General features: G+C 34.9%; 1 protein-coding gene across 1 annotated transcript in view; it reads right to left on the bottom strand.

Annotated features, from left to right (window-relative positions):
* Positions 1–7,500, bottom strand: part of LOC145248255 (nuclear receptor subfamily 2 group E member 1-like) — a 109,294-nt gene that overhangs the window by 26,117 nt on the left and 75,677 nt on the right. The gene's annotated exons all lie outside the window — the stretch shown is intronic.

Here is a 7,500-nt window from a genome sequence, read left to right on the forward strand (position 1 = left end):
CGCTATTTCTTTCTTAACGTTATTTCTAGCTTCTATATACTTCAGTCTGTTTGAACTGGCTTACCTCTTTACAGGGGGCAATCGTTTTATACAAAATACACCTAATAAAAAGATATTAAACAGCTGCGACACATCGAGACAGTGTTTATACGCCCAGAACGCTTTCATGTATACATTAAGCATACCGTACACCGCGCCTAATCTTTTGTTTACATACATTGGACATACTGTTTTTCGACACGTCGTCAGTAATAACCATTATTTTTTTTTTATTTCATAAAAGCTGCGTAAACCTCTCTTTTTTTTTTAAGTACCATTGACGAAAATTCATTATTTATATGCATTATTATGCATATAAAAAAAATTTAAAAATGGAAAAATCGATTAATATTGCTGAGACGCGTACTGTCTATTCCTAACTACCGCGCTGAATCTTTTCTGTGTACATACATTGTATATACTGTTTTTCGACACATCAGCAGTCAGCACTGATAACCATTATCTCTTCTTTCTTTTATAAAGGACGAACATTCTTTATTTATACGCTGAATAAAAATAAAAATAAAAACCGAATTAAGCGATTATTATAGCCGTGACCCGTGTTCATAACCAATATTTTCCAGTGTATATACTTACAAACTCCTTATGTATGATGTGAAAGCCTTTAAACTGTCTATTTCTGACTATTTGAAAAGTTTGTGTGTGCGCATGTGTATATGTGTGCGTGTTTATGTGTTTGCGTGTTAAGTTTGTGCGTGTGTGTGTGAGTTTTTTTGTGTGAGTTTTTTTTGTGTGTTTTTGTGTTTATGAGTGCGTGTGTGTATGGTGTGTGTGTTTGTGTGCGTGCGTGAGTGTGTGCGTGTGTTTGTGTGTATGTATGCGTGTGTATGTGAGTGCTTGTCCTTGTGTGTTTGTGTGAGTGTTTGCGTGTGTGTATTTTGTGTGTGTGTGCATGTGAGTTTTTGTGCATGTATTTGTTTGCATGTGTGTGTGTGTGTGTGTGTGTGTGTGTGTGTGTGTGTGTACTGTTGCATCAACCAGGCTACGCCACGGTAAAACGTGGTTTGGTGGGTACAGCTAGTTATCAATATTTATAAATATACTAGACTACTCGTAACCTGTTAACGAAAATGGATCAAAAATATATTTTTTTTTTGTTACATAACAGAAATATTCGTATGAAAGTACATTAAAATGAAAAAAATACAGATAGATTTCTTTAGTAACCACCATCCATACTACATTACATTACTCTATAAGTACGGCATACAGCACTTATCATAAGCCACCGGCTATAACTTTTGCCCGTTACTGACATGCTAAAAGCCTGTTTGTATAATCATCAAAGTAATAATAAACATTTGTAAGCAATTTAAACGTCTTTACAGAATCTAATACAATAATAAAAGTTTAAATCGTAAAAACTACAGCAAACACGTAGAAAGTAACTGCTATTGCGTTTGGTTACAGTTACAGTAAGAAATTCACGATTACAATTAAAGAGATCTGAAATAGGATTTACAGGTTAAATGGGGTTGATTTCGTTGATTTTTTTTAACCAACAGGTTAACTATGAGATTTCACCTTCATTGCCTTTGGTAACAATTACTTATTGTACGATTTTTTGTTATGTTCTGTTAATATAACAAACTAAATGTTATTATGTGTTGATAGTTAAGTAGTTTCTTTTTATTAACATGATTATAAAGATTGGGCAAGCCGATCTGAGTTTTACATAAATACGAGTAATTTTCAAGTCATTAAACTGTTAATTACAGAATATATAAAAGACTGTAAAATAGTTTAAGTCGTAAACATATTTATTTTGTTTTTGTTTGAATACGATTTCAACTTGTAATAAAAATGCAAATAAAATTCGTAAAATGCCGATGAACAAAAAAGCAAAAATCAGTTACAGTTTTTCTCATCAGGGGGTCGGATTTAGCAAAATGCGGGATCGGATTTTACTTGCAAAAGTATTAAATAAAATTACAAGTAAGTCTTACTTACTTACTTACTTACTTACTTACTTACTTACTTACTTATTTACTTGTAGTTTCATTTAATACTTTTGCAAGCAAAATCCGATCCTGCATTTTGCTAAATCCTACCCTCTGATGAGAAGGAAAGTATTTCTTCGAAACTCCGCGGGTTAAGGACGATCCATTTATTTTGTGCTTCCTTTTTAAAATTAAATATGTTTTTAACTCTTTTTCAAAGTGTTTGTTAACATGTTTTATTAACTACTTGTTCATTAGCAATGTTTTTTTTTTCTTTTTAATTTTTAACATATTTCAAACAGATATAAATTATTGCACAATAAAAATAATTAATTTAAAATAAAAATCACTTTTCTTAATTCAAATTATTTAATCAAGTAAAATTGCCAATTTTTACTTGATTACTAAATTTAAAAAGCGACTTTTTTCATAATAGTATGATGTTTAATTCAGTTTTTATATTTTTATTTATTAAATTGTTAGTTAATTTGCTGAAATATCTTTTTATATTTAGTAACCAAGTAAAAAATGGAATTCTTACTTGATTAAATAATTCGAAATAAGAAAAATTATTTTTGTTTTAATTTAATTATTTTTATTGTGTTATAATTTATATATGTTTGAAATATGTTAATCATAAAAGAAAACATTGTTAATGACCGTTTTGGTAGAAAAAATCCACTGATATCGGCCTGCTGCTACAAATTTGAAATAGAAGCATGAAACGCGAAAGTAGTAATCAGGGAGACATCTCGTACAAGAGAACCATATTTAAAAAATATTTTTATACTTATTTATTGTTATTCGAAAAAGGATCAAGTCGATTTTTCTAAGTGTTCGTTTTATACCTAGCTGGATAAGTTTTTAATGATTTAACTTATATATATATATATATATATATATATATATATATATATATATATATATATTGTTTTTTAATTGCATTTTCATCCCAAACAAGGCACATTGCCACTTTGTTGTAGGGGGCTACTATCAGGGACATAAGCATCAGGGGTACTGTGTAGGAAGTTGGACAGCAAGATGTTGGTTCACGTTACACTTGAACTTCTGCATGTCGGTACAGTCGGGGAAGAAGGAAACCGGAAAGGGATACCAAAGTCTAGTTGTTCTAGTTGTTCTACTATTGGAGTAGAAGCTCTCTTATATCTAGGGATATCTACTGTGAAGGGGTGGGATTTAGCTGGTTGTCGGGTTTATCGGGGGCATTTACGTCGAGGGGGCACAAGTGCTTGCAGTTCGTCAAAGCATTCACCGTTAAAGTACTTGTAGAATAGGCAGAGGGATGCAACATTTCGTCGATGTGACAGAGGCTGAAGTTTAGCTGACAGTTCAGGACCTATCATATTGGCGACTCTCTTTTGAACCTTGTCTAGGAGCGAGAGACTAGTGGCAGATGCACCAGCCCAAATATGACAACAATACTCCATACATGGGCGAATATAGAGGTATAAGATACTTTCAGGCGTTAATAGCTTTCTAGCACGGTAGAGAGAACCCACCTTCTTCACAGCGGTTCTGGCAATGTTCTCAATGTAATTGTTCCAATTCATGTTTCCTGTGAGCGTTAGGCCGAGGAGTTTAAAAGATGTACTTTCATATAAAGAGTCATTGGCCATTGCTATTGCTATATAGGGAAGGTTTCTTGTAATTATTGAAGGAAACCAATTTAGTCTTGGCAGCATTGAAGGCGACCATCCATTTTTGTCCCCTGCGGATCGGAGGTATTCCTCTAGTGCTTCTACCATTTCTTTAGATATATGTTTATTTGTTTTCCTGTCGTGTCTGTTATAGAGCGTGGTGTCGTCAGCATACATACCCATCTCACAGACAATTTTGTCAGGGAGGTCATTTATGAATATTAGGAATAACAGAGGTTCAAGGATAGAACCCCGAGGCACTCCCGCATTTATATCATATTGTTTGGATGTACGACCGTCAAGGACAACATGGATTTTTCTCTTATCTAAGAAGGATCTAATTATGTTATGTATTCTTCCAGTGAAGCCGTATGATCTGATTTTCTTGAGACGACCCTCATACCATACCCTGTCAAAAGCCTTAGATATATCTAGAGCTACCGCTCTACCCTCCCCCGCGTTGTCCAGTGACTGGTATATACGTTCTGAGATTATAGTTAGGATGTCTGCTGTGGAACGGACTTGCCTAAGTCCATATTGTTGGTCAGTCAGAAGTTTAGCATCTGTAAGGTGATGGACTAGAGCTTTGTTAATTATGGTCTCAAATAATTTGGTGAAAAGTGGGAAGAGGCTAATGGGGTGATAATTTACTGGGTCAGTTCTTTCGCCAGAATTCTTGAAACTGGCACTACAGAAGCCGTTTTCCAGCAGGCAGGAAAGCAAGATTCATCAAGGCATTTGTTGTAAAGTTTGGAGAGAACTGGAGCTACTTCGGCGGCGCACTTTTTTAATAGCACAACCGGGATGAGATCAGGTCCACATGCTTTTGCAGTGTCAAGCTTTCTTATGATAACATGCACCTGAGAAGGGGTGATTTTCAGATCGTCTAGTGTGGCGTCTGTCCGCAAAGGAAAGTCAGGGAGGGGGTGGTTAGCAGAGTCCAGTGTGGAGTTGGATGCAAACCGACTGGCAAGCATGTTAGCCTTCTCAGTTGCAGAACAAACAACCTCGTGATTGTTAGATAGTGGGAGAATTGTTGCTTATTTACTACACTGTTGTCCAAAAGTCTCGGGTTCCTAATTTCTGTGCTTCGATGCGTTTTTGGGTAGTTTCGGTAAATTCTCTCTTAGCTGTCGCTATTTCTTTCTTACAGTTATTTCTGGCTTCTATGTACTTCTGTTTGTTTGAACTGGAGGTATGTCGGTTAAATTTGCGGTACGCATGCTGCCTTTGCGCTATGGCAGCTGCACAAGTTGAAGTGAACCATTGGGGAGAGTTGGGCTTGCTATAGAATTTGCGTGTAGGAACATGTGCTCCAATTGCTGCTTTGAACCATTCAGTGGTCTCATTTGCGCAATTTTCAGCAGGAAGCGAAAAGATATTTTGCCATGGAGCATCCCTGATGAGGTCCTTGATGGCTTCCCAGTCAGCCTTTTTATAATATCTCGTTGTTTTGAGCAGTGGCTCTTCAGTTTTGGCTCTAGAGTTTAGGGCGATTTCAACCATTACCACTGCATGATCCGCGTTCCCAAGTGGGCTGTGTGCATTCGTTACACAGTCATCGGGAACTGTGGTCAGAAACAGATCTAGAAGTGATGCATGTTCTTCTTTATATATATATATATATATATATATATATATATATATATATATATATATATATAAAGAATTCTTGGTAAAATTATTTATAAAAAAATAAACAAAAATAAATAAATATATACACATATATATAAGAGAAAGAAAATTAAAACTGTAAGTTGAACTTTACAATCAAATTTTGTATATATAAATACTGTTATTTATATTAGTTTGAAGTTTACCATTGCGTATATCAGGTAAACACTACATCCCTTTGATTTCATTAATATATATATATATATATATATATATATATATATATATATATGATGATTGCAACGTCTTGTCAGACGAGAGCCACTCCCTCAGTCACTAAAATCCATGTGCCCGAATATGACTTTTTAGCCCTGCCAGCGACTTGCACACCCTCAAGCAGACATGAAACTGAAAACGCTCACTGATTTTTATGAGACTAACAGCAGCGGAACCTGTATTATCGTGGGCTTTCATGTGATTAACAAAACCTGCCTTCGACAACAGAGCCCGATCACACACCTTACAGATCCAGAGATCTCCATGGTTGGGCGGCAAGGTTTGGCATTTCCTACATGCTCTCTTAAGCTTCTCTCGGTCTATTTTGGCTGCTTCATAGTGTTCTGCACCCCTGTATATCAGTGTCCTCCACTGCTTGCGATCATACGCTAGGGACTCCCAACTGTCAACAGGAATATGAAAGCTCACCAGACTCTCCTTGATGCTATCACGAAAACGTTTTTTGGGCTTGTGCTGGGGTCTTTTTCCAAGAAAGAGCTCACCATAGAACAATTGTTTTGGGAGACGATAGTCTTCAAACCGGATGAGATGACCCGCCCAACGCAACTGGTTCTTAATAACAATGGTAGCAATATTGGTTGTTTTGACCTTTTTTAAGACATATGTATCAGGGACAAAGCTATACCACTTTAAACCAAGAATGTGTCTAAGGCAGTGCTGATGGAACCCCTCGAGCAATTCTATATGTGTCCGGTACAAGGTCCAAGTTTCAGATGCGTAGAGTAGGGATGTTCCTGTTTATATGGACAGCCATCGCCAATAGGACTTTTCTTTCTTTTTTTTTCTTTTTTTTTTTGACAAATGTCTGAGGAGGTATCTGTACAAAGATGTTATTCCAGAGATTTAGCTTTGTACGACAGCTAGTCTCTCTCTCGGTTCAAAATGTTGATATCCAGCAACAAGCAGGAGCAAGATAGTCAGCAACAAATCAAACTGCAGACCAGCTTAATGCGGGTACTGGTCTTCCGCTTTGTTTTTTAGATCAGATATTTGCTTCTCCTAGAGAGGCTTCCTTCACCATGGCTTTCTGGAGCCCTCTCCACTCCAGATAAAACAAAACCCACGCATACAACATGTTTGTTTTGTTTTTGTTTTTTGTTATTTCTTTTATTTTCATCTTTTAAATTAAAAAAAAATACATATATATACATATATATACATATACATATATATATATATACATATACATATACATATATATATACATATATATATATATATATATATATATATATATATATATATATATATATATATATATATATATATATATGTACTGTTTTTTAAAATTTAATTTAAGGAGGGGGGATATTAAAAATACTATATCTATAATAAAAAAAATCTTATTATAGAAAATTTATTTAAGTTTAAAAATAAAACATTATAAACCTGTAAGGGAGGTATACAATATTTTTTTTATTATTCAACAAGGAGTACAAATAAACAAGAAAAACCTTATCCCACGGAGTTTCGAAAAATGCAATTCTTCTCATCAAAGGAAAGAGGTTTGCAAAATATGCAATAAATTTTTAAAAGAAATTACAAATATGAAATCATTCATACTTGCATCAAAAAGTTAGTAAAGTTTATAGGGACCCATAAGGATTATGAAAGCAGAAAACAGGGGGAAAAACGGGAAAATGGATATGGTAAAAATCATTGAATAAGAAGGTAAAATCCAGAACAGGATAAATCCAAAGAGGAGAGAGAGAGAGAGAGAGAGAGAGAGAGAGAGAGAGAGAGAGAGAGAGAGAGAGAGAGATATTTAAAGGGAATTATATTAGGAATAGGTAATTGTATCGGAATCGGGAATCAATAATTGTAAAAACACAAAAAACAGGAAAAATATTGAAATCATTGTATCTGACCATTTTGGAGTAGGAGCAAGGCGTGATATCAATCCTGCTGCTACACTTCATTCTGTGCACCGA

Source organism: Euprymna scolopes, chromosome 26 (assembly GCF_053919585.1).
Source record: "Euprymna scolopes isolate OS-2025 chromosome 26, ASM5391958v1, whole genome shotgun sequence".
Taxonomy (NCBI): domain Eukaryota; kingdom Metazoa; phylum Mollusca; class Cephalopoda; order Sepiida; family Sepiolidae; genus Euprymna; species Euprymna scolopes.